Genomic DNA, 21,903 nt, shown 5'->3' on the forward strand with positions numbered 1-21,903 from the left:
CCCCCTATGTACAAGAATATAACTACTATAATACTGCCACCTATGTACAAGAATAGAACTACTATAATACTGCCACCTATGTATGAGAATACAACTACTATAATACAGCCCCCTATGTACGAGAATATACCTACTATAATACTGTCCCCTATGTACAAAAATATAACTACTATAATAGTGCCACTATGTACAAGAATATAACTACTATATTACTGCTCCTATGTAAAAGAATACAAATACTATAATACTGCCCCCTATGTACAAGACTATAACTATTATAATACTGCCCCCTATGTACAAGAATACAAATACTATAATACTGCCCCTATTTACAAGAATATAACTACTATAATTCTACCCCCTATGTAGAAGACTTGGCTACTATTATACTGCCCCCTATGTACAAGAATATAACTACTATAACACTGCCCCCTATGTACAAGGATATAACTACTATAATACTGCCCCCTATGTTCAAGAATAAAAATACTATAATTCTGCCCCCTATGTACAAGAATATAACTACTATAATTCTGCCCCCTATGTAGAAGACTCAGCTACTATAATACTGGCCCCTATGTACAACAATAGCACTACTATAATAAAAAGAAAAAGTGTCTGCTCACCAATGGATAGAAACCTCAACATGAGTAATGCTGTGCTCCTATGGAGAAAAGACTTGGTCTAGTCCCAAGGATAAAATTATAATAGAAAAAGGTGCAAATCCATCGGCAACAGCTCAGATGAGGCAAAAAAGTACATTAGTACATCAAGCTAAAAATACAAAAAAGCACTTTAAAAAATGTACACAGGGAAAAATAAGTGATGCATTTTTGATCTAGCAATAGTGGTCCTTATTTATATGAATCATATGAATAAGGACCACTATTGTTAGATCCAAAACACATCACCTATTTTTCCATGTGTACACTTTTTAATGTGCTTTTTTATATTTTCAGATTGATGTACTAATAAATGGATGAAACGTTTTTACATCATCTAGGCTGGTACTGATGAATCACTACAATACTGCTCCCTACGTAATATAGTGTTATAATTACTGTAACACTACTTTCTATGTATGAACACGTAACTGTAAGAATACTGCTCTCCTGTACAGGAATATAAGTAAAAGCATGTAAGTAACAGGAATATATAACTACTATAATGCTGCTTCCTATTACAAGTATACAACTACTATAATACTGCCCCCTATGTACAAGAATGTGACTAATAAATAATTCATAACTACAGTATACTGTCTTCTATGTGTTACAATATCTCTCTCTCTATATATATAGGCTAATATATATTTAAATAACCTAATGAGAAGCATGATATCTTCTGACTGTTAATCTCTTTGGCTGTTTCCTCTTGGCACCTCTCAGATCTGCAACTCCAGAGGGCATTGCATTTTAAATAACTCAAATATCGCACAACTCCAATTAGTGATTTTGCTGATTTGCTGGAAAATATCAGTAGGAATAGCAACATTTACAAAAAAAAAAAAATCACACCATAAATGCTCAGTTCACAAGGCTTGGAAAAGATTCTGAATGAGGATGGCACCTTCCTGTGCCCACCTACACATCAACACACATTAAAAACAGAAATAAGGCTATAATGGAGAAGCTGTGTACTTCTTTAACTCTTTGGCCCACATTTACAAAAAATGGGGCTAATTTACTAAGGATCAGCGTCCGGACGTTCGTCAGATTTTCAAAATTTTGGGGATTTGTCCTCCGTTCTGGAGGTGAACTCCGGCGGACCTAAGCGGGGAAACGACACATGCAGGATATCGGGCCCACAATCTCCGTGAATCGCGGCAGATGTGCATTCCAGTCGGACAATGCACTTTCGGGGATCACGCAGGAAGGGTAAGTAAATGTGCCCCATAGTCTTGTGTGCAGAGGGATCCAGATTCAGGATTTCTGGCGCCCTCCGACAGTGTGCCCCACTTTTTTTTAGTGCACCTTTAAGTTGGGGAATGCAACACAATTCTGTCGGACTTTGAATGATAAATATGGCGCACAGTCCGACTGAGCACAGGAACGCCCATTTCAGTACAGTGAAGTGTGTTTGCACTGAAAAGAATGTGAAAATTCAGACAGAAAACTAGCGCAAGCGCTTTAATAAATCTGTGCCTATATCTTGTAGAACCGATTTTTGCAAGAATACTTTTAAGCCATAGTTTTCTGGAGCTGGATGTTTTTGCCCCCTCCCCCCTTCCTGCTCCACAGGTGGCTAGGGGTTGACACTTTGTGCACGGGACAGTAACACATGGCCGAGTTTTTCCCAACATGCTACCCGAATATTTCTGATTTGCATCGATTTTCCCTGAATTGCCTGGGATTTCGGCGCACGCGATCGGATTGTGGCGCATCGGCGCCGGCATGCACGCGACGGAAATAGGGGGGCGTGGCCGAACAAAAACCCGACGGATTTGGAAAAACCGCCGCATTTTAAAACAAAAATGTGTCGCGAAAATTGCACTTACCTTCACTCCAGTGAATTCCAGTGCGTTCCGATGCTCTTCAGCGCAGCAGCGCCACCTGGTGGACGTCCGAGGAACTACCTTAATAAATCCCGGCCGGACCCGAATCCACCGCAGAGAACGCGCCGCTGGATCGCGAATGGACCGGGTAAGTAAATCTGCCCCAATGTTTCCTACCAGACCCAAATAAATTAACATTTTTTCATCAGTAAAATAAACCTTGGGCCATCTAAATGCCCATAAATGTTGCATCATTTTATGAGAAGACAGATCCACAACCTGTGAGGGTGATGCCACACATGGCGTTTTGAAGCCATTTTTGAAAAACGCATGTGTTTTTGAAATAGCATTAGTTTTTGACAGGTTTTACCAATTATCTTAATTAAAACTGGTTAAAAAACGGATACTTTTTCCAAAAACCCATGCATTTTTTAACGCATGTGTTTTTGGACAGGCTGCCTAGAAACGGACCAAAAACGGGTTCAAAACGCCATGTGTGGCATCACCCTTAAGTGCTGAACACCTGCAGTGTTGAAACAATTACCCATGGAAATTCTCTGCATTATCCTGTCCACTTTTGCATTTGTCTTTTGAGGTCATCCAGCCTTCTTGGATGACAAATTTGAGTTGTGATGTTGTAAAGATGCCACATACTAGAAATCACAGACTTGGAACAACCAACTTTTCCTGCAATTGCTGATAGGGTACACCCTTTGGCCTTCATCTGGACAACCTGCTGCCTATGGATTCAGTCACTTTGGAACAGAGAAGCATTTTTGCTATGTGCAGCTTGCCTGTGGAGTGTGCAGGGTTCACCAGATTCATGAATTGTGGCGCCTGTTCTTCATGAATCTGGTGCCCCCTGCACTGCTCTGGCAGAGTGCACCAACTTTTTTTTTTGATGCCTCTCTTACATAGTGGGGCTTATTTACTAAGGGTCCGCGGACGCACTTTCACCGGTCTTTCCAACGTTTTCGGGTTTTGCAGAGTGACAGGTATTTAACAGGGGATTGGGACAATGCACATTCGGCGAACACATCAGGACAGGTAAGTAAATGGGCCCCAGTGCATGCAACAGAATTCTGTCAGACACTGCATGATAAATGTGGCACATGTCTGACCGTGCATCAGAAAAAGCCTTTATCTGCAGAGTCACATCGGATATGCATGGCATGCAACACATTTGTGTCTCAGACACTTCTTAAATACATGTGCAAGCAGTTTGCAAAAAAAGAACATGCAAAGTTCCACAGAAAACTGGCACAAATCTGGGCCAATATCTGTGGTTTGTGTTGCACTTTTTATGTGGTTTGGGGGCATTTAGGGAACTTTTATTGTGTTTGAAATTTTGTTTTACATTTCTTTTGCACTTTGTTTGGTTCTTTTTCTGGGACTTGAACAAGTGATCATCTGTAATCATCATGTATTATAACAGTCTGCCTGTGCACATGCACAATACCGCTATTTTATTCATGTTAGGATATAAACATAGTGGTGGTATTTATTAGGGTAAATATGGCATCAAAAAATATGAAAATATAGAAAAAATATGTCCCTCCAGTGAAAATACCTGTGATGCTTATACAAAAGTATAAACCTGCAAAGAATGTAGCAATAAAACAGACAGTGTGATAATATCTGGACTGGGAGTAATATATAAAATATATCAAATCTATAACAAAGTCCTGGTAACAAATCATAAATGTCACAGCAATAATGAAACATCTTAGGGGAACAAAAAGAGTTAAATACACATAATCTAGTCCAATACTCCAAATCATCCAAATTATTTTCAGCCAGCTATGACACAGCCATAATACCAACCGGAGGCCATGCTCCACAAGTCCAGTACCACACTGTCCAAACACCCCGACGTGCGTTTCACACCCTGCTTCGTCAGGGGGTGCCGATACAGTGTGCCACAGAATCATTTAAAGACCATATACAGGTGGAGATAATTACCAGTAAGCACATTGTTTTTGTTGCATGTCAGGAAGTGACCACAACACCTCAGAATCCGGCCACCAGCGTCACAGATCCAGCACCGTCCTCCAAACGATGCAGGAGCCGCTAAGCGTGTGAGGTAGGGATCGACTTCCGGTCATGCGCACAAACAACCAAAGCACTGTGGTGACCATCTTGGAAGTGCGCAAAAATGCCCTACCCTCATAAATTGCATTTTTAACATATCCCTTGTACCAAACACAAATATTTTTTAAAGAATTGATCAGGACACTTTTGGCTGAAACTATATCATTTAACTTTATCAAAATTCTTATTATTATATCACCATTTCATGAATAGATGCTGCAATAAATAAATAAATAATATACAAAAGAAATATAAAAATATGAAAAATTGATATAAGCCTAAAGTCCATCGTGCATAGAAAAAATGATTAAAGGGATATTGATCCTATTGTAGTGTAAGTATTATGGGTCACTCCTCTCATGGACCGAGGCCCATTAGAGCGAACAGAAATTAAGGTGCTACATAATTAGAGTGAAACAAGACAAACATCAAAATAAACACAAAAATACACACAAATGACAGTGTATAGTATACACATAGACAAAAAAAGAGAAAAAAAAGAGAGAAGGCCACAGCATCCAATATGATGAAAAAAGGTTAAACCTTTATTCACACAGACATAGAAAAAACTGCAACGTTCCGATTTGCCATGAATCTTTGTCAAGCATGCATGCTTCTTTTTTTTAGTGTACACATAGAACATCCACTGTTATATAAAGTGTATACAGCAACATACAAAAGAAAAAGATTAGGAATAGATGACGATAGAGATTCTATACTCATTCATCCCTGTTGAATCGGTGAACCTATTGCATCTTTCCATTAGGGAACAACCACTCGCACATGCCGCCCCCATAGCCACCCCACGGACTTGTAAAAAGTAAAGGTCCTTGAAAAGAAAAACAATGTGATATAAAATAAATTCCGATAGTGTCAACATGAACTCAATCAGGTCAACATTCAAATTTGTAGCTCTCAAGAAGTTTGGAGCGGCATATAATCCCAGCTAATGATCAATCGAGGTGTAAAGTGACTCAATGTCACAAGTCACCAAGATATCCTTATCATCCAGAATAATACTATCCAATAGATTTAAAGCTTCCGTGGAGTCCCTCAAATATGAGGGCAAAGTTTCCACTAGAGGCTTTAAATAATAGTCCACAAATTTTGCAATGGGTTCACAGAGGCTAGCATTCCCCGAGACAATTGGAAATAACTAGGGGGTCCACAGTGTTCTTGTGGACCTTTGGTAGTAAATACAGAGTAGCCACTCTGAGATTATCCACAGTCAGGCCATCAAATACTGATTTCGAGATATATTCATTTCAAACGCCTTTAGCAGGATATCATCCAATTCTACTTTGCAGCGACTCAACGATGAACAGTCCAATTTTCTGTAACAATTCAAATCATTGATTTGGCAAAATGCTTTCCTCTCGTATTTGTCAGTTTGCCAGTTCCCTTTGTCTGCAGGCTTAAACCTTTTAATTGCTGTAAAGCCATTCTCTGCTCTCCTCTCTGTGTCTGGGTAGTTTGTACAATTCTTCCACCACAGATGTAACAAACATCTCAACAGCCGGACGAGTGGATAAAGGGGGAAATACTGCGGACCTTCTCTTGACACCATAGGGGAATGTAGCACATAAATATTGTCACGGGTGCTCCCGTGACCCATATCTCGGGTTGCGGACTCTCCCGTGCCCCTCCGTGTGCCCTGGTGCGGCGCCCGCACTTCTTACCTTTCCACGATCCTGTTCCTCCGGGCGTGCATACACCGACTTATATATATAAAATATAAAGGGAAAGCGCATCATTAATTGGCACTGTCCATTTCCCAGAACTCTAGATAAACTTGACTCTCCTGCACACCCTGCCAGATCTTCGTGCATTGTGCCTTAGAGAAAGCTTTGTATCATGCCCAGTGCTGTTTTTGTGATTTCCCATTGTGATCCTGATTCTGTTCCTGACTAAGCTCATCTGCTGCCTGCCTTGACCTGTTGCTATGTCCCCGACTATGATCCTGTGCTGCCTGTCCCCAACTACGTTCCTGCTTAACGTCTATGTACCACGCCTTGGCTACCACCGTGGACAAAGTCACAACTGTGAAATGACCTGGTGGTACCACGCCACAGCAAGTCCAACCCGCTTTGCAGTGGGCTCTGGTAAAAACCGGGTGCCACTTAGATTCCGGTTCCAGGTGTTGGCTTATGTCATCATCCGCGGTGGTCCAGTGGGTTCACTACCCCTGAAGCCTGACAAATATATTACAGCAATGAATATACCAACCACATACTGTAGATACCATTGACTAGGCCGCACACATAAATATTCACCAGCATTGAATAAACAGCACAGATAATAATATCGTGCACATATAAATATATACCAAAAATTTATTTACTACACACATCAATATATACCAGCATTAACCACTTAACGCTCTGCGCCGTAGCTCTACGGCGCAGAGGTATAGGGGATGTATGAAGAGGGCTCACGGGCTGAGTCCGCTTCATACAGAGGTGGGGGTTGTTGCATATTGTAGCAAACCGATTGCGGCTATTAACCCTTTCAATGCCGCCGGCAAAGTCGCCAACGGCGTTTAAAAGACGGCGGCGCGCGGGCACCGTCATCTTTATTACGATCGCTGCGCCCCCGAACGTCATCGGGGGGGCGGCGATCGGTTGCCATGGTAGCCTCGGGTCTTCGTTTGACCCGAGACTATCTGGCATCTGCAGATTCGTTACAATGAGCCAGTGGCTCATTGTAATGAATGTGTTGCAAAAATGCCATATATTGCAATACAGAAGTATTGCAGTATATGGTAGGAGCGATCTGACTATCTAGGGTTAATGTACCCTAGATGGTCTAAAAAATAGTGAAAAAAAAGGAAAAATTAATAAAATCTTAAAAATTCAAATCACCCCCCTTTCCCTAGAACGGATATAAAACATAATAAACAGTAAAAATCACAAACATATTAGGTATCGCCGTGTCCCAAAATGCCCGATCTATCAAATTATAAAAACGGTTACGGGCGGCGGTGACCTCCGAGGCAGGAAATGGCGCCCAAATGTCCGAAATGCGACTTTTACAACTTTTTACATAACATAAAAAATGATCAAAATGTCGCTCAAAATGGTAGCAATGAAAACGTTGTCTCATTTCGCAAAAAATGACTCCTCACACATCTCCGTGCGCCAAAGTATGAAAAAGTTATTAGCGTCAGAAGATGGCAAAATTTTTTTTTCTTTTTTGTACACATTCATTTAATTTTTGAAAATGTATTAAAACACAATAAAACCTATATCAATTTTGTATCACCGTGATAGCACCGAACCAAAGAATAAAGTAGACGTGTTATTTGGAGCGAAGAGTGAAAGTCGTAAAAACTGAGCCCACAAATTTTTCCACATTTGGAATTTTTTTCATTACGGGAAATTAAAATTTGTTACGCACAAAATAAGCCCTCACACAGGTCTGTACACGTAAAAATGAAAAAGTTATGGATTTTTGAAGTTGGAGAGCGAGAAATGAGCCGAAAAACCCTGCGTCCTTAAGGGGTTAAATAAACTGAACATCTCGGCTGCACTTGGGCACAGACATGACTTACTGATAGGCTACTGCTGTTTCCTTCCTACTGCCTGGTCCATCCCATTCTTCTTCTTCTTCCTTGTTTTCTCCTCATTGCTGCCAATCCTTCTCCATCAGGTAAAGAATGTCAAGTTATGGACTTATCTCTGCAGAATTTTCCACCAAGTTGACTGTGGCCTCCAGAGAACTTCTCCACACTATGTTCCTAAAAAAAAACACAGTCAATATAATGTCCCCTAGATAACAACTAAATGCCCACTGCATATACAGATAATACACTGCAACCCATCAATATATTATAATATAAACTAGCCTATAATTTCCCCCTCTCCCAGTATATAGGTAGCCCATGCCCTCAGTATATAGCCAGCCAATAAATATCCAGCCAGCCCCACAGTATCAGTGAATACTTTCACTGATTCCAGTTTTTTATTGAGAGAATTCTTGGAGTGGGTAGTTTTGTTGTTTGTTTTGCTTATGGTCCGAAGCATACTTGTGAGACTATCTCTCTGAAGACGGGGAACTGTTTATAGCTTTTGGACACATGGGGTATGACCTGAGTAATGATCAACATGTTGTGCACTTTACCAGCTGTTTTGTTAATGGGTTGTAACCAAAAGTGCATAACGGACTACAGAATTCTCTGCCAGAGTGGCGTACAGAGGGACTGATGAGATTGTTACAAAAAGAGAGGGGGTCAGATATCAGGATCATAGTCATGAACAGACCACTGAGAAAGTGAGATTGACAGCAGTTATGGAAGTACTGGCAGCCAGACTCAAGCTGCCGTGCTTCAACTGTGGGGAGGAGGGACATTACCAAAGTGACTGAAGGGACTGCCCACACTCTAGGAAACAGAGATGCCCCCAACAGGAGGACTCGAGGGGTGGGTAATGGATGAGGGCGTAAGAAAACACACCCTCCACAAGACAGAGTTAGTTCCTTTTGTTGTAAAACTGATGTGGCACTCCTCCCTTGTTAGCTCAGTGATAACTAACATGTTCAGAGTGAAGAAAAAGACCCAAAAAGAACAGCCGGATACATCCAGTTTGGTCCATGACTCTGAGCTTTTAATGAGTGTACCGAAGCCAATGGTCCCTAACCCACACACCCTACTGTCAGCGGTCCCCAAAAATATTCTTCACTGTTTTGATTTGTCAAATGCTTTCTTCTCTGTGCCCCTATATGAAGATTGCCAGTACCTATTGCCTAGTCCCTCCCACCCGATGTTGTTTTTTTACAATAAGTGAATGACCTACTGTTGTGTGCCCCCACTATACAGGTTTGTCAGGATGCATCCCTTGTCCTGTGTTTTCTGTTCCAGAAGGGTTGCTTAGCTTCCAGAGACAACTCCAGTACTGCCAGGAGAAGGTGGTCTTCCTAGGCCACTGCCTCTCAACCACAGGCGGACACCTGACAGAGGAGAGAAAGCCGGCAGTCCAGAATATGCCCCTGTCCTGAGGCCAGGGCCGGATTATAGGCGGGGCTCCCGGTGCTCGAGCCCCGGGGCCCCCACCATCTTGCCCCCCCTAGGGGCCCCCACCAGATCGCGCCTCCCGCGCCCCCCCCCTCATAAGCCGCACGCCGCCCCCCCAGGCAGAGGAGGCCCCCCCGCCTCCGGCACAGATGACCCCTTCCCGGCCCGCCTATCCCGCCGCCATGCATGGCAGAGCCGGCCCGCCCAAACAAGCAACACCACGGCCGACCCTGCAAACCCCGCCCCCCGCTCCGCCTGCTCCCCGCTCGACATCACCCCCGCCCCCCGCCTACCCGCTCCCCGCTCAAACCACCACCCGCCCCCCGCTTCCCGCTCGGACTGCCCCCCCCCTTCCTGGCCGAATAAACGACTGACCGACTACCCCCCCCCCCCTGCGAACAAGCACCAGCAAGACACCCCCCCCGCCCGAACAGGCACCCGGTCACCCTAAAAGGTAAGTATATAGATATGTATTTTTCTGTGTATATGTGTATATATGTATATACAGTGGATATGTGTATACATATACAGTGTATATGTGTATATATGTATATACAGTGTATGTGTGTATACAGTGTATATGTGTATATACTGCGTGTATATGTGTATATACTGTGTGTATATGTGTATATACTGTGTGTATATGTGTATATACTGCGTGTATATGTGTATATATGCATCTACTGTGTATAGATGTATATACTGTGCATATATGCATCTACTGTGTATATGTGTATATACAGTGTATATATGTATATACTGTGTATAGATGCATATACTGTATTTATACACGCTTATATTTATATAAGCATATATGTGTGTACATTTATATATATGTGAATGATGTGGTTTGTGTATTTGGTATATATGTATTTGCTGTATGTGTGTATATACTTTATGACTTTGTATATACTCTGTGTATTGGTGTTTAAATGTATATGAGTGCATAAATGTGTGTGTATAAGTGTATACTTGTATGTATATATGGGTGCAAGTATACGAGTGTAGAACTTTATGTGTGTATATAAGTATATAAATGTGTGTAATTGTATAAGGGTACATTCACAAGAAGGTATGGGGGATGTATATCTGGCCGCAAATTTGCTACCGGATATACTTCCCTCAAAGGCGTCTATAGCGCCTGGGCTCGGTACAGTGAGTACCACTAGTACTCACTGTTTCGTGCTGTGGCTGCAAAAGAGATAGAGCGTGCTCTATCTATGGCCGTAAGAACGACCATGCAGCTCTATTCTCTATGGAGAGGGGAGTGGTGAGCCTCGATCACCTCTCCTCTTCTCCAGCACGCCAGATGTGTGCCTGCCAGGCTACAGTCTGGCACCACACGTTTATGCGAATGCAACCGACATATGTTTATATTTTTTTAAGGGGAAGGGGGGCCCCATGCAGAAATCTGCTATGGGGCCCAATCTCTCCTAGTTACACCACTCCATGGGACTGCATGGCTGTGCTGGCTGAGGTGTATGTTACATGGGACTAGTATCTGGTAGGGGTGAAGGATGTAAAGATGTGTTACTGGGGGGGGAGGCGGCTGTATGTAGCTGTGTTACTGGGGGGGGAGGCGGCTGTATGTAGCTGTGTTACTGGGGGCGAGGCAGCTGTATGTAGCTGTGTTACTGGGGGTGAGGCGGCTGTATGTAGCTGTGTTACTGGGGGCGAGGCTGCTGTATGTAGCTGTGTCACTAGGGGTGAGGCGGCTGTATGTAGCTGTGTTACTGGGGATGAGGCGGCTGTATGTAGCTGTGTTACTGGGGGCGAGGCGGCTGTATGAAGCCGTGTTACTGGGGGTGAGGCGGCTGTATGTAGCTGTCTTACTGGGGGTGAGGCGGCTGTATGTAGCTGTGTTACTGGGGATGAGGCGGCTGTATGTAGCTGTGTTACTGGGGGCGAGGCAGCTGTATGTAGCGGTGTTACTGGGGATGAGGCGGCTGTATGTAGCTGTGTTACTGGGGGCGAGGTGGCTGTATGTAGCTGTGTTACTGGGGGTGAGGCGGCTGTATGTAGCTGTGTTACTGGGGGCGAGGCGGCTGTATGTAGCTGTGTTACTGGGGGCGAGGTGGCTGTATGTAGCTGTGTTACTGGGGATGAGCCGGCTGTATGTAGCTGTGTTACTGGGGGCGAGGCGGCTGTATGTAGCTGTGTTGGGGATGAGGTGGCTGTATGTAGCTGTGTTACTGGGGGCGAGGCGGCTGTATGTAGCCGTGTTACTGGGGGTGAGGCTGCTGTATGTAGCTGTGTTGCTGGGGGTGAGGCTGCTGCATGTAGCTGTGTTACTGGGGATGAGGTGGCTGTATGTAGCTGTGTTACTGGGGACGAGGCAGCTGTATGTAGCGGTGTTACTGGGGATGAGGCTGCTGTATGTAGCTGTGTTACTGGGGGTGAGGCGGCTGTATGTAGCTGTGTTACTGGGGGCGAGGTGGCTGTATGTAGCTGTGTTACTGGGGGTGAGGCGGCTGTATGTAGCTGTGTTACTGGGGGCGAGGCGGCTGTATGTAGCTGTGTTACTGGGGGCGAGGTGGCTGTATGTAGCTGTGTTACTGGGGATGAGCCAGCTGTATGTAGCTGTGTTACTGGGGGCGAGGCGGCTGTATGTAGCTGTGTTACTGGGGATGAGGTGGCTGTATGTAGATGTGTTACTGGGGATGAGGTGGCTGTATGTAGCTGTGTTGCTGGGGGTGAGGCTGCTGTATGTAGCTGTGTTACTGGGGGTGAGGCTGCTGCATGTAGCTGTGTTACTGGGGATGAGGTGGCTGTATGTAGCTGTGTTACTGGGGGTGAGGCTGCTGCATGTAGCTGTGTTACTGGGGATGAGGTGGCTGTATGTAGCTGTGTTACTGGGGGCGAGGCGGCTGTATGTAGCCGTGTTACTGGGGATGAGGCTGCTGTATGTAGCTATGTTACTGGGGGGCGAGGCGGCTGTATGTAGCTGTGTTACTGGGGATGAGGTGGCTGTATGTAGCTGTGTTACTGGGGGGGGGGAGGCGGCTGTATGTAGCCGTATTACTGGAGGCGAGGCGGCTGTATGTAGCTGTGTTACTGGGGATGAGGCGGCTGTATGTAGCTGTGTTACTGGGGGCGAGGCAGCTGTATGTAGCCGTATTACTGGAGGCGAGGCGGCTGTATGTAGCTGTGTTACTGGGGATGAGGCGGCTGTATGTAGCTGTGTTACTGGGGGCGAGGCGGCTGTATGTAGCTGTGTTACTGGGGATGAGCCGGCTGTATGTAGCTGTGTTACTGGGGATGAGCCGGCTGTATGTAGCTGTGTTACTGGTGGCGAGGCGGCTGTATGTAGCGGTGTTACTGGGGATGAGGCGGCTGTATGTAGCTGTGTTACTGGGGGCGAGGCGGCTGTATGTAGCGGTGTTACTGGGGATGAGGCTGCTGTATGTAGCTATGTTACTGGGGGAGAGGCGGCTGTATGTAGCTGTGTTACTGGGGATGAGGTGGCAGTATGTAGCTGTGTTACTGGGGATGAGGTGGCTGTATGTAGCTGTGTTACTGAGGATGAGGCGGCTGTATGTAGCTGTGTTACTGGGGGTGAGGCGGCTGTATGTAGCTGTGCTACTGGGGGGCGAGGCGGCTGTATGTAGCTGTGTTACTGGGGGAGAGGCGGCTGTATGTAGCTGTGTTACTGGGGTTGAGGCGGCTGTATGTAGCTGTGTTACTGGGGATGAGGCGGCTGTATGTAGCTGTGTTACTGGGAGCGAGTCGGCTGTATGTAGCTGTGTTACTGGGGGTGAGGCGACTGTATGTAGCGGTGTTACTGGGGATGAGGCGGCTGTATGTAGCTGTGTTACTGGGGGCGAGGCGGCTGTATGTAGCTGTGTTACTGGGGGCGAGGTGGCTGTATGTAGCTGTGTTACTGGGGGTGAGGCGGCTGTATGTAGTTGTGTTACTGGGGATGAGGCGGCTGTATGCAACGGTGTTACTGGGGGCGAGGCGGCTGTATGTAGCGGTGTTACTGTGGGCGAGGCGGCTGTATGTAGCTGTGTTACTGGGGATGAGGCGACTGCATGTAGCTGTGTTACTGCTGGGATAGTGAAAAGGAAGCAGGAGGACTTGTGTACGCTACACTTAGTGGGGGCCTCCACCAGATTTTGCGCCCAGGGGCCCCCACCAACCTTAATCTGGCCCTGCCTGAGGCATTAAGCCTCTTCACATGTTTCTAGGACTGGCCAGCTCCTGCAGGCCTGGGACAAGGTCTGCTGCCTACAGCCTGATGCTGCCCCTTAGTGATTGAATTGCCTCTTCCCCATTTGCCCTTAGTCAATAGGCAATTGATGCATTCCACAGCCTTAAAGGGGTATTCTCGCCTGGGCATTCACAATTCAGTTTCATTAATCTGCCATATATAAACATTTCTTCAATTAGATGTTCTTAAAAAAATGTTCCTTTGTGAAGATAATTTCTCATAAATGTAGTAATATGGTAGTAATATATATATATATATATATATATATATATATATATATATATATATATAAAATATTATAATTATACGTATATAATTATATATATTTATATATATTTATTTATAATACCTGCTTTTATTATATGAACATTTCACAGAACCACAGTGTTCTATACCTTTGATGAAATTCTAATTATATTTCCTAGTCCAGATTGTATGAATAAATTCGGGGTAAATTTCATATTCATTTCCTATTTATAGTGTAAATCAAAGGACCCTTTATGTTGACTTACATTCACACTCCTTAGATAAGATGGTAGTTGTGCAGGGCCCTTACTGAACCTTTAAGTTCAGTAATGGTGACAGCTGTGTATCAGATGCCATTGGGCATGAAATGCTCCCATCATCAGTTATGGATTGGATATGTCACATTAAGAATGATTGATAGCCAGAGTAAATCTTCATCCTCTCAAAGCTTTGTCATGTCAGGAGATGTCATAACCCAGCTCTCTGCCAGCATGCCATGACAGTTCTATGTGATGTCCTCTTCTGTACAGTCTTTTTTTAGTTATTACTGGGCACTGGAACATGTCGGCTCTGCTTAGTAAAACATTATACACCTGGGGCCCAGTAAAAGACACAAGTTTGTGTTTCATGAAGGAAGTTGCTAAAGTTTAGGTGTCTGTACAGATCAATTCTCTATAATGATGATCTTAGTACGACTGCACGGACAAACGTGGAGTTTCAAAAATATCTTGTACGTGAAAGAAAATTTTCATTTAACATAGACTATTCAATGATTATACAAGGCTACTATCCAAGTGAACACAATGATGGTCCCCAAGCTATTCACAAACACTGAATGACACACAATTACCTGTAATTAACTTTAGCTGAATTCCTATGTTAGGACATTTTGATTTTGGGGGGCAATGATGTTACTAATATTCTATTGTATGTGATTATATAACTGTTATTTTTAATGTTATGTAAAGTGCCACCCAAAATAATTTACACATGAACCGTTAAAGAGAACCCGTCAGGCAAAATAACCCCCTAAACTAAATATATTTTCCTAAACTTCCATTAGAAAGTATTGCCCTTCATTGTCCCTCTACATGCCAGTAAAGTTAAGCAATGAGTAGTGGCGTAACAAGGAGAGGCTGGGCCCCATGACAAACTTCTGCATGGCCCCCCCCTTCCCCTGAAAAAAATATATACATATACTTATATTTCCTTCACGCTCTGCGCCCCACATGGTGAGCCCTCTTCATACAGAGGTTTGGTTCACTAGAAATACATATAATGTTGTGGAGGGGGGGGGGGGGTGCCCAACGTTTTACAGGTCGGAGGGAGCGTCCTGAGTCTGGGCAGGTGGGCTGCAGGCCAGAGGAGGGCGTCCTGAGTTTGGGCGGGCTGCAAGCGGAGATTGGGCGGGCGGGTTTCCGGCCAGAGTTTGAGTGGTCCGGCCGGAGTTTAGGTGAGTGGGTGGCTCGGACGGGCTGGAGTTCGGGTGAGTATGCGGGCCGGCCGGCCGAAGTTTGTTTGCGTGGCCTGGCAGGCCGTAGTTTGCACATGGAGTTCGGGCGGGGTTGGTTGGGCTGGGTGGGAGAGTTTGCGCTGGGCAGGTGGGACAGCTATGGGAGGGATGGACTTGGGGCGGGCTGAGTTTGGGCTGCTTCGGAGAAGCAATTGCACAGAGGGAGGGGCCCGGAGGTACGCATCAGTGAATTATGACCCAGCATTGCATCCCCAGGTCCCTGCCCACAGCGGGCCTGGTCCCGGTTGCACCCTCGGACTGTGAGATGTCCAATGAGTCATTATCATATTCATGCTGTCCAGCTTATTCATGAGTGGGAGGCACAGCCACACCCCCCAGTGCTTGACTGACAGTCTGTATAATGTTGTGAGGTATAATGATGTAATGGCTCCTCCATGTGCTTCCTGGTGCTGGCAGCCATGCCCCTTGCAGCCTGTGTGTGTATAGGAGAGTATACAACAGCTCCAAGCAGCCATGTTATAGCAGAACATGTCAGGCACTTGTGTAGCTGATGTCTGTGTCTCACACATGCGTATTAGGAGGGAGAGCATGTCAGCAGGTAAAGCATAGACACTAGCAATGCTTTACTATACATCACACACAGACATGAGCAGGGGGAGGAGAGGGGAGGGGGAACAGGGGTGACCATCACTGCCTCTCACCATGTGACCAGCCACATTTACATAATAAAGAAAATATGATTTTATAATGATTTATGTATGAACTGACTTGATAAAGGCTGGGATGGGATCCCTGTGAGCTGCTCCAACATGTAGTAGTGACAGGATTAGTTACAGAGACCTGATGACAGGTGTCTTTTAACCCTCCTAGATTAAAAGGGTATAAAATAAAGATACACAGAGGTCCCGATCAGATCTCCGTGGATACAGGAACATCTTGGTTGTGTCTATTTTATCGGCCGATGCTTTAATTTAATTAATTACTCTCTGCCTGATGATTGAACTACTGTAACAACAGCATTTGATGTAGTTTATATACCTGGAAACAAGGACAGATTGGTATTCAATATTATTGTCATGGAACCTGTAAAATAAGGATTGCTGACCCCAAATGCCCATACTCCAAACTTTTAGCACTTAAAGGCATATTCTCATTTCAGCAAATTACTGTTATTTTTTGCATGATGAAAAATTATAAAATTTTCCAATATACCTCCTGTATCAAATCCTCATGGTTTTCTAGATCTCTGCTAGATGTCATTCTATACAAAGTTTCTATGTTTACTTCCAGTGGACAGAAATCAGACCATGGTCACACAGGTGCACGGCCTGTTCTGTCATAGAAAGTAATCAGCTGTGTGATATATAACGAGCCGTGTACCTGTGTGACCATGGACAGATTTCTGTCCACTGGATGTAAACAGAAGCTTTCTATAGACGGACAGCAAAGAGAAATTTAGAAAACTGAGGAATTGATACAGAAAGTATATTGGAAAATTGTATAACTTTTCATTTTACAAGCAATAACATTTATTTCCTAAAATAGGAATACCTATGCACTGCTCTAGGTGGTTTCTAGAATGCAGTTGAGTGCGTTGTTCTTGAGAACCTTTCCCCAACTGCTAGGGGCCTAAATAAGTAGGAGTTCTGAATTCTGAATAAATGCCTGTATCCATATATGGTATGAACTGCTGCTGATTCACCGGATATGCTGCACTTTTGGGTGGCACACTATCTCAAGAGGATAGCTCATCATCACAAAAAATAGTTTTTAGAAGTTTTTATGGGGCTCCCATCCTTTATATATACCTTTCATGCCAACTATAATTGTTTCTAAAATCTGCTTCCTTGCCTTGCTGCTTGCTAAAATTGACATAATGAAAAATCTGTTGTAATACTAATATATCATCGGTACATCGGATCTCCTAAAACTGTGCTGGTGACTCAGTGCAGAACATGTAGTCACAGCTACAAAGTGATTTCTTGTTTAGACCAATCTAGGAATAACTTAAGCACCTCTTAGAAATAGTACAATAAACACACAAGCCAAAGGTGGGCACGGATCCAATGGCATCAAATCATGCATCATCATTCAGCAGTCGAGTCTTCACCATCTCTTTACTTTTGTCTTGTAAGAAAGGAAAGTGTGTGCAGTTCTGTTGGCACCTGAGAGTCCCCTAAGCCTTCTCATCACAAACAGGCTCCATATTCTCCTGCTTCTTGTAAGATGTCTTGAGTTTTATCCCCCCTCCTGTTTGAGGCAAACATTAAAAAACTTCAAAAGATAAATTTCAGCTTTTCTTGCTGTGGCTGCTGGTTGTGAAAACAGAGAATGTTCACTCAGTGTCACCCGATGAGTTCGCACGCGCTAAGTGGGGATTGCAAAGGCTTAACCCATGAAAGGCAATGACCTGATTGGTTGAATTTGTGTACACTGTATGTTTCTAGATTTATGAAAAGCTAGTATAAAGGGACAGATTTTACCCATTTAAATTACAAGCACCTGCAGGTAGGGTATGCAATGTCCTTTCTAGAATTCCCTCTTTTAAGTGAAATCTTGGCATTTACCTATAGAAATCACTTCTAAGGTCTTGGAAATTAAGCAGAGATGAGTCATATTTTGCCTGAGGTTTAAGGGGAGCTGTTACTTCAGATACCCATATATTGGGTTCTTTAGTACCTAGAACCATGTGTTTGGTGTAGATTTACAGTGTGACCATAAAGCCTGCAATATTGTGTAATTACAGTACAGGCTTTAGGAGGCTGTTTGAGTTATTGGGCAGCTGATTGTCAATTCCCAAACTGCATGCAGCTGCAGGGGACACAGGAGAGTGTTTCATTTTATTTATTAAATAATTAAATACATTTAAAAAATACATAAATAAATATACCCCAAAAATATGTTCACCCAATTAGCGGGTAATATCACCTATACAACACCCAGTTATCATAAAACAGACATGTGATATATTAAAATCTCTGGCATAAAGTGCCCAACAGAGCCACTGAAAGAACACATGCAAAAAACAGACACAGAATGGGGAGATGTTTTTATGTGTCTCCCTTCAGACCAGTGCAGAGTAGAACTAGACAGTTCTCTTTTGCGCCAGTATAATATTTCAGGGAAATATACCAATCTGTCTGTGCCTGAAAACTAGAGAAATTTGTACCTGAAATACCCTGAGCCACATTTACTGAAGGTTTTAGACCATTTTAGACATGTGTCGTACATGATCGGATTTTGGCGCATCAGCCCCGGCTTGCGTGACACAGAAATCGGGGGGCGGGCTGTCAGACAATCCAACTGATTCGGACAAACCGCAGGATTTAACTAAAAATTATGTCGCAACACATGAACTTACATACTCCGGGAATAAGAAAGTGATCTCCGTCGGACCTGAGCGGGGGAACGACAGATGCAGGAAAGTGAGTGCATGATCGTCAGGCAACGCACAGCGGGGATCGCAACAGGACCGGGTAAGTAAATGTGGCCCTTTGGGTCCACAAAAAAAAAAAATATGAAACATCAGTTTTTTTTCACTGATGAGAATGTGATGTGTGATGTTTTCAAAGCAGTGTTACACCTTCCATCTTTTTTTGTGGACACAGAGACAAAACGGATTCATCACAGAGACACAACGGAGACAAAACGCATCAGAAACTGAAGTGATTAATCAGGTGTAGCAGAGAAATACTTTGCACCTCGTAATAGTTGGTTTAGTTTACTGCTCCAGACTTATTATATAACACGGGTTATTTTCTATTGGGTCACGCCCTCTAGGTAATGAGGACCTTTTAGGACGGGTCAGAAAACAAGCAAAAAATACAGCAATAACAGCTATGTGCTGCACACCTCTCTCATGGAGCTACAAACAGTCAAGGGTTGATCCAGTAAACCCAAATTGTAAACCCAGTAAACCCAAATTGTAAACATTTTCTATGTTTTACAATTTGGGTCAGAAAACAGCCTAAAAATGGTGTGAAGTTCTCTGCTGCACCAGTTCTCTTCTTTGCACTAGGTGCAAAGAAAACGAATGCACCGAGCAACAGTTTTTATATATCTGGGCCATTGTAAGTAATTTTCCATGCCTTGTACACCTGTTTTCTGACTGACAAGGCATTTAACCCCTTACCGATGCACACATAATAGTACCACGCGCGTTAGGTGCAGGTGCATGTAGAGTGCTCACAGGCTGAGCCCTCTCCATAGCCGGTAAGCCTTTACTGCATATTGTCAGCAACGATCATAGGTGTTATCCCATCATTTCAACCCATTGAATGAGGTGGAAAATCCCCATATACTGCCATACTGTAGTTTGGCTGTGTATGGTAGGATCAATCAGACAACCTAGGGATAAATTACCCTAGGGAGTCTGAAAAATAGTAAAAATAAAATAAAATAAGTAAAAAAAAATTGTAATAAAAAACCTTAAAAATTCAAATTACCCCCCTTTCCCTAGAACTGATATAAATATAAATAAACAGTAAAAATCATAAACACATTAGGTTATCGCCGTGTCCAAAAATGGCCGATCTATCAAAATATAATAATGTTTTTTCACTGTGTTTAACCCTGTAACAGAAAATAGCGCCGAAAGTCATTTTGAAAAATCAAAAAAATTAAATAAAAAGTGATCAAAAAGTCGTACAGCCTTAAAAATGATAGGAGTAAAAATGCATTAAGATTTGTACAAAATGTCACCACCCACAGCTATGTACACCGAAGTATGAAAAAGTTGTTAGTGCCAGAAGATGGCAAAATCCAAAAAAAAATTTTGTGCAGGAATTCAATTTGTAAATGTATGAAAACATTATAAAATCTATACAAAATTGTTATCCCCGTGATCGCACCGACCCAAAGAATAAAGTAGACATGTCATTTGGGGCGCATGGTGAAAGCCGTAAAATTCAAGCCCACAAGAATACGTTGCAAATTTGTTTTTTCACCATTTTCACTGCATTTGGAATTTTTTCCTGCTTCCCAGTACAAGGCATGCAATAAATAATACTATCACTATGTGCAATTTGTTACGCAGAAAACAAGCCATCATAGAGCTCTTTACAAGTAAAAATAAAAAAGTTATAGATTTTTGAGGGTGGGGAGTGAAAAATGGAAATGAAAAAACAAAAAAGGGCCAGGCCATTAAGGGGTTAAAAAAATCTCATTGCCAACATCTTTGAGAGCAGGCATCCATGGGCGTGGGGTTGTGAATGGCCCAGACCACCATATTTACTAAATCTTAATCATGTCTAACTTGGTGGAAATTTCATTCTGGCAGTGTACTTCAATATAGCAATCATGATGACTTCCCCCTATTGTTTCTGGTCCTAAAAGAGAAAATTGCCCTGGTCCATAACCAGCTAAAGATACAAATCTCATCTTTTAACGTGTAGGCTACTGTATGCACTCCGGCTCTGTAGCTCACACAACAACAAGCCTGATGCAATCTGAAAAATGAGATTCTTATGTTAATATGACACTTATCTTTCATATGGTTCTAGGTAGTACAAAACCTAAGATAGCAGTGTCTGATGTGACAACCATAAACTTGACTCAACTCAGGGAAAATATTACCCTCCTCTACTAATTTTGACATGACTTTGGAAGTGAGTTTTTTAGGTGAATTGCCAGGATTTCACATAAAAGAAAGGGCATTTCATACCCCTGAGGGGCTAATTGTTTAATGGTTCCAAATCTGGTATCAGAATCCCATGAAAAGAAATATACCATCAAAAATGAAGCATGATAAACCTGGGACACTTACTCTATGAGTAAGGCACTGTGACTACGGGAATCTTCTTACATGTGCCTCCTTCCTTCTAAAATAAACGTTTATAACTATGTTAATGATTCTGGAGGGCTGCAGGAAGTATTACCTGAGCCTTTCTGTGCTACAGTTTCACAGACTGTCACCCCCTCTGCTCCTTCAGCACATCAACCCTCCTTTCAGTGGGTGGGGAAAGTGCTACTTGCAAACTGTAACAGCCTGTGAAGTTACAGCACAGAGGGACTCTGGTAATACCCCCAGATGCCCATCAAGTTCATTAGCATAATTGTTTACAGTGATTTTAGAAGGAAGGATGCCATGCATGACAAATTAAAGAAGATCAGCACAGTCAGGGTACCTGGATTATAATGCTTGATTTTGATGGTAGATTGTCTTTAAATGTAACCGCTACTCACCTGAGTTTCTATATTTTCCATTATACTCTTTAGCTCTAAAGCAGGGGTAGGGAACCTATGGCTCTGGAGCCAGATGTGTCTCTTTTGTTGGCTGCATCTGGCTCTCAGGTAGATCTTTAATAAATAGTGATGGCTGCTGTGTGTCTCTTAGACTTATCACAGGAAACAGGCAGCGATGTTACCGCTGCCTGCATCCT

At 43.4% G+C, this 21,903-nt stretch overlaps 1 long non-coding RNA gene across 2 annotated transcripts in view; it reads right to left on the bottom strand.

Annotated features, from left to right (window-relative positions):
• Positions 1 to 21,903, bottom strand: part of LOC140066051 (uncharacterized) — a 130,260-nt gene that overhangs the window by 3,586 nt on the left and 104,771 nt on the right. Inside the window, exon 3 of one of the 2 annotated variants that reach the window (XR_011848088.1) lies at positions 8,136 to 8,321. The exons of the other annotated variant lie outside the window; for it this stretch is intronic. This is a non-coding gene — a long non-coding RNA (uncharacterized lncRNA). The remainder of the gene's footprint in view (positions 1 to 8,135; positions 8,322 to 21,903) is intronic. 2 annotated transcript variants of the gene reach the window in all.

The sequence above is a fragment of the Engystomops pustulosus genome, chromosome 6, assembly GCF_040894005.1.
Source record: "Engystomops pustulosus chromosome 6, aEngPut4.maternal, whole genome shotgun sequence".
Classification (NCBI taxonomy): Eukaryota; Metazoa; Chordata; class Amphibia; order Anura; family Leptodactylidae; genus Engystomops; species Engystomops pustulosus.